General features: G+C 36.7%; 1 non-coding gene across 1 annotated transcript; it reads left to right on the top strand.

Annotated features, from left to right (window-relative positions):
• The first annotated feature begins 1,087 nt into the window (after positions 1 to 1,087).
• Positions 1,088 to 1,194, top strand: LOC121103165. Its single transcript, XR_005835322.1, has one exon. It is a non-coding gene; the product is annotated as a U6 spliceosomal RNA (small nuclear RNA).
• Positions 1,195 to 12,222: the final 11,028 nt, after the last annotated feature.

Here is a 12,222-nt window from a genome sequence, read left to right as displayed (position 1 = left end):
AAATTATGAATGGTCTATTAAAGGTTATTTATCTTTTATATAAATCTTTTTTTCCAGGAACTATGACGAAGTTTTTTTTGGGTCTAATAGTTTGTCAGTAGACTTGGATTTTCAATGAAAATAGTCATACGACCTTTAGATAATGACACTTCGGCTTATTACTCCTTTTTAATTTTGTGAATATTTACTTGTTTTGATTTTTCTTCCACTGATTCACCCAGGACTTTTGAAACAATGCTAAATACAAATAATTGTGATGGGCATAATTGTCTGACTTATTTAAAAGAGAATGCCACAAGTTTTTAAAGGTTTATTTATTCATTTATTTGAGAGAGAGGGATAGAGAACATGAGCAGGGGGAGAAGCAGACTCCCCGCCGAGCAGAGAGCCCGATGCAGGGCTCAACCTCAGGACCCTGGGATCACGACCTGAGCCAAAGGCAGACGCTTAACTGACTGAGACACACAGGTGCCCCGCCCCCCGCCCCACCACAAATTTTTTTTCATCAAGTAGGGTATCTGAAGTAGTTTTATTTTTGCTACATCATGAATGGATGTCAGACTTTGACCAGACTCTTTCCTTCCTAATTTTTTATCATAAAATATGCCGGTGTACACAAATATGTAGTTTTTAAAAGAATAATTGAACAAAACCCCTTGTAAATACTACCCAGGTTAAAGAATAGAACCGTGACAGTATTTTTAAAGACCCTGAATCCTCTTCTACAATCATATTCTCTTCACTACCCAAAAAATAAGCACTATGTACCATTGTGATAGTTACTGACTTGATTTTCTTTTTGTACGTATCATATGTATGTATCCTAAACAATAGAGTGTTTAGTTCTGCTTACTGCAAAGCTTCCTACAAATGGAATCTCACAAACAGTATTCTTGGTAATTTTTTTTTCTCAGTATTATGATTTTGAGATTCATAGCATGTTGCTATGCAGGACTATCATTATTCACTTTCACTTTTGTATATTCTATTGTGTGTATGTACAATAATTCATTTATATTTACTTACCTACTATTGATGGACATTCAAGTTGTTCCTAATTTTCTGCTGTTCCAAATAATACTTTTATGTGCTCACTTAGGCAGCACATATACTAAAATTGGAACAATACAGAGAAGATTAGCACGGCCCCTGCTCAAGGATGACACACAAATTCGTGAAGCGTTCCATATTTTTAGGATGCATACTTACCATTTACATCGATGTGGATGAAACCGGGGGGTATTATGCTGAGCAAAATAAGTCAATCAGAGAAAGACAAGTTATCATATGGTTTCACTCACATGTGGAATATAAGAAACAGTGCAGAGTATCATAGGGGAAGGAAGGGAAAACTGAAGGGGAAGTCATCAGAGAGCGAGACAAACCATAAGAGATTCTTAATTACAGGAAACAATCAGGATTGCTGGAGGGGAGGTGGGGGGGGGGAATGGGGTAACTGGGTGATGGGACATTAAGGAGGGCACGTGATGTGAGGAGCACTGGGTGTTACACGCAACTGATAAATTACTGAACACTACTTCTGAAACTAAATATGTACTCTATGTTGGCTAATTGAATTTAAATAACAAAAAATAAAAATTAAAAAAAAACAAATAATACTTTTATAAATTATGTATTCTGACACACGTTTACAAGAATTCTTGAAGATATGTGAGTGGGACTAGAATGCTCAATCTCAATTTTACCAGAAAATGTTTCCAAAGTGACTGTGCCAGTGCTCACCAGTAAAGCATGAGAACTCAACACTGAGCCACATCTTCACCAATGATTAGCCATGCCAGCGTTTCTAAGTGTTGACCTACTGGTGGGTAAGGATGACACATTGTGGTTTTAATTTACTCTTCCCTGAGGTTGAGCAACTTTTCCCAGGATTATTGGATATTCATATTTTCTGTGAAATGCATGTATAAGTGATTTGCCCATTATTCTCCGGAGAGTTGGTATTTATTTAAGGGTTCAGGACATGAGTATTTTGTTAGTTATATGTGCTGTAATATCTTATCCACGTTTGTGTTTGTATTTTAAGTCTCCTTATATTTTCACTTGGCAAACAGTTCTTAATCTTGGTGTCATCAAAATTAGTGTTTTCTTTGGTTTACGCATTTTTTCCAACTTGTTTAAGAAAAATTTCCCAGCCTCAAAGTTGTAAAGGTACTCTGCGTAATAGCAGATTTAATATTTTGCATTTGCTTAAAATCTTTAATCAACCTGTAGTCAATTTTATATCTGGTGTGAAGAGGGGTCTGAATTCATTTTTATATATAATAGCCAATCGTCCTAACTTTTTTATGAAAAGGCCATCTTTTCCCCAATAATCTATAATGCCATCTGTCATATTAACTGTCTGTTTATGTTTGAGTCTATTTCTGGGAATTTCTATCTACTCTGTTCATTAGTCTATTTGTCTCTCCCTGTGTGAGTGATATAGCTTATTAATTACCATAGCCTTATAATAATTTTGATAAATGGAGGGCAAGTCCCTAACATTTTCTTCTTCCTCAGTTGTTAGACTATTTTTGACCTTTTAATTTCATATAAAAATTTTAGAAACAATTTATCATACTTCAAAAAATGAAAGATCTTGAGGCCCCTGTGTAGCTCAGTCTGTTAAGCATCTGCCTTCGGCTCAGGTCATGATCCCAGGGTTCTGGGATCAAGCCCCATGTCGGGCTCCCTGTTGTGGGAAACCTCCTTCTCCCTCTCCTCCCCGTTCATGTGCTCTCTCTCGCTATCTCTCTCTTTCTCAAATAAATGAATAAAATCTTTTTAAAAAAGCCAAAATGAAAGATGAAAGATCAGTAAAAGGCAAATGTTATTGGTATTTTACTAGCCATAAAACTAATGTGGAAAAAAGTGACAATCTTTGCAGTATGAATTGTTCAATTCATGAATCAGTGATAGGTCTCTATTTTACATCATATTTAATGTCACTCCACAGGATTTCAAGATTTATTATAAAATTACAGAAATAAATACAGTGTTGTATTGAAAAAAGGTAGATGAAAAGATCAATAGAATCCAAAATTAGCTATGGACAACTGATTTTGTCCAAATGGGCAAATGTAATTCAATAGAGAAAGTGAAGTCTTAAAAAACAAAACAAAACAAAAGTGTTGAAACCATTAGAATACTCAGATGCAAAATATATACATATGTATATAAACCTTGGTCCATACCTCATATCTATGCAAAAAAATGAACTGAAAATAAATGATAGGTTTTTGTCTGATATCTGAAGCTGTAAAATGTCTAGAAAAAACAAGGACATAATTTTTGCTATTTCGGGCTGACAACAATTTCTTAAACACAGCAACAAAAGCGTGGTCTATAAAAAATGAATACATTTGATTAATACTTTAAGAGATGGAAAAATCTAAGCCTCAACCTGGAAAGAAATATTATAAATCACATATCTGATGAAGAACTTGCATCTAGAGTATATAAAGAGCCTCCAAAACTCAATAACGAAAAGAAAAAAAACCTTAAGCAACAGGCAAAACACTTGAACAGACATTTGGCCAAAATGGAAAATAAGCACATGAAAAGATTAGGGAAGTTAGTCATTAGGAAAATGAAAATTAGAGCCACAATGAAATACCACTACACACCTATTTGAATGGATAACATGTTTTAAAATACTTACCCTGACAATTGCTGACATGGATGCAGAGAAACTGGAACTTTCACACATTGCTGGTGGGAAAGCAACATGGCCCAGACACTTGAGAAAACAATTTGGCAGTTTCTTATAAAGTTAAAAATACATTTATCATACAACCCTGCAATCCCACTCCTAGCTATTTACTCGAGTGAACTGAAACCTTATGTTCACACAAAAACTTATATGTGAATGTTTATAGTGACTTTATTTGTAATTGCACAAAACTGGAAACCATCCAAATGTTTGAACTAGGGACTGGTTAAACAAATTCTGGTACAGCTATATAACAAAATACTACCGGAATAAAAAGAAACGAACAAGTAATACACACAACAGTGTGGACAGATCTTAAATGCTTTCTGTTAAGTGAAAGAAGTCAGTCTCAAAGTTTACGTCCGGTATTGTTCTGTTTATATTACTTCATGGAAAAGGCAAAATTATATGGTCATAGAACAGATCCGTGATTTCCATGAGCTACTGGAAAAGAGACGATTGTAAAGGGGTAGGCCAGTGGCATATTTAGGAAGGGAGGTGGGGAGGGAACTGTTTGTTATCTTGATGATGGAGGTAATTAGAAACTATATGTATTTGTCGAAACCCACAAACTAGTACAGTAAAAAAAAAAAAAGTGACTTTAATGTATGTGTTTTATAGCTTAATAAAACAAAAAGAAAAGTATCCTATTTCATCTGATTTTAATATAATCACACCAACTTAATTTTGGTTAGTGCTGGTATGTCTTTTTCTGTCCATCTTTCTGTGACCTTGCATTTCAAAGAGCACTTAATTTAAATTAAATTAAATAGGACATAATTACTTTTCTATTTAAAACAGTCTTACACTCTTTTTTTAAAAGATTTTATTTATTTTTATTTGAGAGAGAGAGAATGTGGACACGAGCAGGAGGAGGGGCAGACGGACAAGTAGACTGGGAGCCTGATGTGGAGCTTAATCCCAGGACCCTGAGATCATGACCTGAGCCAAAGGTAGACACTTGACTGACTGAGCCACCCAGGTGCCCCTTACAATCATTATCTTTTAACTTAACTCCTTTATACTTAATGAAATTGGTGATCTAGTTTGGTTTGAATTTACCTTTTTGTTCATTGTTTTGCATTTGGTCTATGCATTTATTTTTTATTTCTTCTTTTTTATATTTCTTTGGATTAATTATCTTTTCCTTAAATTTTCTCCATTTTCCATCTTTACTCCTCTGTTCTGCTGCATCTCCTGCTCCTTTGTGGATAATTAGCCCTTGCTACTTGACTATTAGGCCCATATCCATGTCCACTATCCCAGGCTTCAGGAAGTTAACAATTCTGACATCAAATTCTTCTTAGGTTCTGGGACCTGAAAATTTTGTCTTGTTTTTTTAAAGCCCAGCATTTATTAAAAATGCTTTTAGTTATATTTTATCCAGCATTCGTATGTGTTTGTAGTGAAAGGGGCTCTTGTGAGCTCAGTTTTCCATTATGTAAAATCCGGAAGTGAAAAGGGCTTTAAAGCTAAGATTTGGAGAATATGAAGTACTTCTCTGTGGCCAGAACATAAAGTTCTTAGTGGAGGGAAAATGTTGGGAAATGCAATTTGGGCAAGACTCAGATCATGAAGAGCCTCATATATTGTGTTCAGGAATACAGATACTCTTGCAAAAGCAATGGAATACAAAAGAGAGAGAGTTTACACAGGAGAACGGCATGACCCGACTTGTATTTTAGATGGATGATGTTAGCTGCTCTAGGTGATTGAAGTTAATTATAATTGATTTTTGCATGAAGCCTCATCCTCTGTTACTTCCCTTTAGGAAATTCTGATTTGGGAGCACCTGGGTGGCTCAGTCAGTTAAGCATGGACTCTTGATTTCAGCTCAGGTCATGACCTCAGGGTCTTGAGATCAAGCCCTGCATCAGGCTCTGGACTGGGTATAGAGCCTGCTTAAGATTCTCTCTCTACCTCTCCCTCTGCCCCTTCCCCTGCCCCCTCTCTAAAAAAGAAAAAGAAAGAAAAAAAAGAAGAAAGAAAGAAAGAAAGAAGAAAGAAAGAAAGAAAGAAAGAAAGAAAGAAAGAAAGAAAGAAAGAAAGAAAAAGAAAAGAAAGAAAGAAAAGAAAGAAAGAAATTTTGATTCATGGCGGAAATTTCCAAAGATTTTTACATGTTCCTCAGATGTTGTCTGTTGACTGATTTAATTACCATGAGCATGTGTCACTTATATCATCAGGGGAAAAAAAAAAAAGAACTACTTTAGTTTGGGGGAAAAAAATAAATCCAAGATCTCTGGCTCCTAATTGAAGATCTATTTATATATTTAGTTGGGAAAACAAAAAAAAAAAACAAAAACAAAAGCAAGGAACCAAGTGTGAACTACAGAACTGAAGCAGATGAAACTGAAGAAACAAAGGAATACCTTTGCAGAGGTAACATTCACAAAAGCAATCCTTCCTGCTTTGTTGCCCTTTGCCAAGGGAACACGGAGACCACCAGTAGGGTTCACATCAGTCCTGCCCTGTATATGTGTGCCTCCTTTTAGATTTTTCAGTGAACTAATTCCTAACACCTTCTGTCTCAGTGGGTACAGGGCAGCTGGTCCCAAGGGGCTATGAGAGTAGATGGAGAGGCTGAATTCCATTAGACTCCCCCAGAGTTATATGACAATAATTCAGAATTGCACCTTCGAGATGAAGCCTTCCCTTTGACTCCCACCCACACTGGTCTGCCCTTTTTCTGAACTCATATTACACCATGCACCTTGGCATTTGTTTGCTCATTACTAAAACATAGTATTTCTAATGAATATAAATTATTAGGTTTTTATGGTATACTGGGGATACCTTATGTCCCATGTACATAAGCATATTAATTTTTTGTGGTTAATTTTTAAAAACTCTATGAAGTTCAGCACTATTTTCCCCATTTTATAGATGAAGCAGCACAAGTTTCTAAATAAATTGCCCAAGATAACCCAGCTTATTCATTCACCGCCAAATATTTGTCTTGTGTCTCTATCCATATTCCAGGCTGCAAATTTAAGTGGATGGCATATATATTTTATTTAATCTTTGTAGCATCTCTGGAAATAGGTATTATGATCACTATTTTACGATGAGGAATCTGAGTGGCAGAGATGATTAAGTAACTTGCGTGCAGTCACCAGGCTGGCAAGCATGAGTTGATAATCCAGATCCAGCCGTCTCCAGAACCCACGCTCGAAACGATTTCTTCTTCATCTGACTTGTCCATCTGTTCCTAAATTACTCAATATCTGGACCTATGTTTCTACACCGCGGGCCCCCACACTGCCCAACATGCATTGAATATAAAGAGAAAACATGTTGATATAAGAGGAGTGCCAAAAATATCTTTATTAATAATTAACAGAGAAATTTAAGGAAAGATAATACAATGTATCTCATTATCTAACATCACCTGGGATTAAAAGTTGGATATGAATGGGTCTTTTCAGATATCTCAAACAAAAGTATTTACATATAAACTATTGTGTTTTGTTGTTGTTGTTTATTTTTTAAGATTTTAGTATTTGAGAGTGGGAGAGAGATCACAAGCAGGGGGCGGGGGTGGGAGGGAAAAGCAGGCTCCCCACTGAGCCGGGAGAAGGAGGAGGGGCTCCATTCCAGAACCCCGGGATCCTGACGTGAGCTGAAGACAGACTTAAAGGAAGGAGCCACCCAGGTGGCCACATATAAACTATTGTTAATGGAAACCTTTCTAGCAGAACTATGTCTTGCCTTCTTACACAAGGTGGTCAATATAGTTTAATCTACTCTTGAGAAGTCAAGATCATTGTCAGGAAATTTACTATAATCCAATGATGGTAATGTAATATGTTTGTAATATCTCTGAATGGAGGATTGTCTTTAACTCTTACCAGCTTTAAGTTATTTATTCTGACAAGAGGTACCCCATTGGTAACATTTTAAAATTTGTTGCTTCTAATTCCTTTGGGTTGAGGGAAAAAAAAAAAAAAAAGATTCCAGCCCCAAAGAATTATGTGTGCACTAGTAATAGAGTGAGAGGCTGAAGTTACCAAATAGGCCCAGCGGATAAATGCATGGCATTATTTTTGCTACTCAAGGGCCTTTTAATCTGACTTTCAAGTGTTTTGTTTTTCTGGGTTTTTTTGCAGGGGGAAAGTAGAACCAGGTTAGAACTATCAGAAGTCTGCTTCCTTATCTAAATTTATATTTATGATCTTGGTCTTAATGATAAAAACAGTGTTTCCCATCAGGCATTATCCTCCTCCTTTGTTCATCTCTAGGTCTTTCCTAACTCCTTAAACTTGAACTACTAATAGAATGGGGGTTACTGGGATGGGGTGGGCAACATGGAGTTAGTGTCAAGAAAAGCTAGATGTCGAAGTTAAATATCATTGGTTTTCATTTAGAAATAATTTCATATTTCAACTGAAGACATTGGAACTCTGAGGTCAAGAGATTCGATCAGTTTACATGGTTAATTGGAAGCAGGACCCAGAACTGGATCTCAAAAAATCCATTCCCATGTTCTTTCACGGTTACTATTATCTGCATAATGGAATCATTGCAGATTTCATTTCCCCTTGGAATGGCAGTGCAGTAATGATCTATAATTTATTCTCATTACTTTGTGTCTTTAGGTCAGCCTAATTTTTAGATGTCAAAAGGAAAAAAAGACAAAATCCTGAGTATTGTCGAGCAGAGGTAACAATTATAGAGTTATAACTAGTCAGTTATAAAATATTTTGTGCTTGCCTCTTTTGTGTGTTAGGAACACACAAGGTTTATGAGCTGTGAAATGCAGGCTCAAAGTTGGTATCGGTCTCTTTAATGAATCATTCCCTCACTCAAGACATAGTTCTTGAACACAACTGTGCTTCTAAGCATTCTTCGACAGACAGAAGATCCACTAAGAAACAAGAGGCAAAAACCCCCTTTGTGGAGTGTACGTCCTTGTAGGAGAAAACAATAAGAGACAATGAATCCAATATGTAGGCAATTTTTATAGTATGTTAGAAGTGTTATGGAGGAGGGCGGGGCGGGGGGAGAAAAAGCTGAGTAGGGAAAGGTGAATGGGAGTTCTGAGGGGGAGGGACAGAGTGGGGGGAGGCGCTTGCTAGGCAGGTCGTGTGGCCAGAGTTCGTTCTGCTCATCTCAATATTAAACTGACTCTAATTTTTCCATAGATGTAAGTAGTATCCTCTTAGCTATATGTTAAACTCCAATGGCTTAGACTTCTTATAGTGTCCATATTATCACAGTGCTGACCTTATGGTAAGATTTCAATAAATACTTGATGATTTACCATATGCTTGTTCTATTTCCTAGATACCCTTCATGTAAAACTATTTTTTTAGATTAAAATTGCACTTTGGAAGTGACATACTAAGTGAGCTGTAAATGTTCATTTAAAAACTTAGATTTTTTTTCTTAATTAGCTAAGACATTTAGAGAGCAAGGTGTACCAAAAATTTTTTTAAAGTCATACTATTTCCATTAAGCCACAGTCAGCCATTAGATAGGGTTCCCCGCCCTTGACTTCGATATTGGCTCTAGTGCCAAGAGTTCTTCATCACATTAGCCAGGAGTCAGAGGAAATGGACAGCTAGTGGATAACTTAGAGTCCATAAGAGCATGTGGGGCCCAAAGAACGATGACAATCTCTGTTTCTTGGAGGTCTATGGCTGAATCACCAATCCATGAAAGATATCCTGGGGGTTTGAGTCAACGGTAAAAAGGAGCACATGTTCTCCTGCATTGTGGGATTGTCAGGTTTGGGAGAATACTATTAGTTTACATGGCTAATTAGAGGCAGGACTGAAAACTAGGTCTCCAGAAATCCATTCCCCTGTTCCTTCAACATTACTATTATTTGCATAATGGAGTCATTGCAGATTTCATTTCCTTTGGAATTTAGCAAAACCTAAAAATGACTTTAGGCCACAACTGGAGTTCTATCTGGCAGTGAGCAGGAGAAACTCTAAGGCATCCTTGCTCGGTTTCAGACAAACACAATCTGATTACATCAGCGAAGACAGAAATCTGAAAAAGTCAAAGCACTATGTATTTCACAACTTTTTAGTTTTATAATAACAATAGCAATAATCAAAGCTGACATTTATTGACTATTTATTACATGTCAGGCTCTCTCCTGCATGCTCTATGTCCATTAATTCACTGAATCCTCCAAACATTCTGACAAGGCAAAACTCTATTTCCAATTTACAAATGAGAAAATCTGAGGCAAAGAAAAGATAAGGAACTGGTTCCATGATCACACAGAAAGTGACAGAGCCACAAGATAAATCCATTCTGGATTCTGAGATTTGGAAAATACCTTAGAATCTTGAGACTCAAAGCATTCTAATGGGCCAGCAGTATTGGCTTCACGGGAGAGCTTTGCTAGACATGGTAGAAACTCAAGTCACACCTACATATCCAGAGGCAGAATATGCATTTGAACAAGACCCGCACATGATCCATATGCTTACTGAAGTTTGAGAAGCACTGTCTTACAACGTCCTAGATGATTATTCAAATAGCCTCTTGCTTCCAAGATGACAACTCATTAAACCACGGTCATTCCTACCTCTTCATAGAATGGCTTTTGTTGATTTTTTTTTCTTTTAAGAAAATTTGTCCATATTTCAGTTCTCCTATTTTACCTTTTGGTCTTCAGGTTTTATTTTCAAACCATGTATACAGTTAATCCCTTTTCTTATGCTATCTCTTTAAGCATTGGAGCATAGTTACCAGTTTAGATCTAACTTTACCATTTTCATCCCCCTGCCTGTGTCCTCAACCCTCACCTATACTGGGACCAAAGCTCATCCTTATCAGACAAAGCATCCGTATTTCAAAATTGTTTACATAAGCTCTGCTTTCTCTCTTGGAGGCATTGCAATATATTCATTCCTTCTTGGTGTGAAGTGAATTCTAGGTGTGGCCAATCGCCCCTCCTATGTTGGGAACACTTCCATCCCCCACCTTCCTATTGGGGCTTTGCCTTTGTTTTTTATATTTGAGAAGAAATGTTATGATTTTTCATGTTACACTTAATTCTAAAATGTTTGCAGATACATACACCTTCCACACGCTCCCGCCGCTCATGGTAAAGAAGTAAAAAGTTGTGCTCTGTATACTGTTGTCTTTTCTTCCTGACCTCTCCAGTAGCGAACTGACTCAAAGACTTTTCCTTGTTCACTTACAATGAAACTTACCAATAAAAAATGAATAGTTAAAAAACCCCAGATCTTCCTCAAAAGCCAGATATTTGCCTTTGAGAGTAGTTTAATTTTCTGCTGGGTTTTTAAGAATTTTACAGGCATAGCTTAAGACTTTATACGCTCAGCATTATTTTGACCACTTAAATAAAGAATTCAGAATCTAATATTGAAAATCATCTTCTCTGTAGATTTCCTTTCTAGTGGTCTAGAGGAAAATGCACATGTACGTAATTAGAAATATTCTTTTAAGAATCCAAGATTTAATGGTTAGTGGTTGTCAAATTTTGTTGTACAGGAGTATCACCAGAAAAACTGTTAAAAATGAAAATCCCTGGGGTGCCTGGGTGGCGCAGTCGTTAAGCGTCTGCCTTCGGCTCAGGGTGTGATCCTGGCGTTGTGGGATCGAGCCCCACATCAGGCTCCTCCGCTATGAGCCTGCTTCTTCCTCTCCTACTCCCCCTGCTTGTGTTCCCTCTCTCGCTGGCTGTCTCTATCTCTGTCGAATAAATAAATAAAATCTTTAAAAAAAAAAAAAAGAAAATTCCTATACTCAGAGGTTCTAAATCACAGGGTCTTAGGTATGAGCTAGGTATTTTCATTTTTATCAAGAATCCTACAAGACAAGACTGCAGTTGAAAGATCTAGATCTTTCACAGAATTACACAGTCTCTTTATCAATTTATCAGCATCTACATCATGCAGAATGCTTAATTTTATTTGGCAGGAAGTGATCATCATTAAGCAATATTCACTCAATGCTTTCTGTGCACGAGTCCCCACACTAGATACCTAATCAAGTGTGAAAGCTTTCAAAAATGAGGAATGTCATATTTATTGTCATTGCCACTCAGCTTTACCAAGAAACAGCTACAAGAAAAATGACATCAACAGTAGGGAAAGGCCACGGAGTTCTTAGTGTTCCAGGAACTGCTGAGGATATATGCCTCCTTGACACCTCACATGCATGTACAGTGTCATTGTCAGTAGCTGTGTTTTTTAATACAAATAAGGAGTTATAATGGTAAAATGGGAGGCTGAAAATCTTATGTACTATCTCCATGCCCATAATTTTCCATTTCCTTTCTAAGACATTTCCCCTGATAAGAAGCTTTATGAAAGAGCTTTACTGTATATATGAATAGTCCAAGTACATAAACCGGACTCAAATTTATTACATATCTTTCCAGATTTAAACGGGTTGAGAAATGGGTCAACCAGTCATAAATACTGTTATATATTTTACTATTACCTGTTTGTAGAGATTGCACGTAAGTAGCTACTGCTTTACATCAATTCGGTAACACTCTTGATTAAACTAAAATG

This window comes from Ursus maritimus, unplaced genomic scaffold, assembly GCF_017311325.1.
Source record: "Ursus maritimus isolate PB19 unplaced genomic scaffold, ASM1731132v1 scaffold_17, whole genome shotgun sequence".
NCBI classification, from domain to species: Eukaryota; Metazoa; Chordata; class Mammalia; order Carnivora; family Ursidae; genus Ursus; species Ursus maritimus.
Note: the sequence above shows the minus strand (reverse complement) of the source record. Positions and strands in the feature narration are given on the sequence as shown.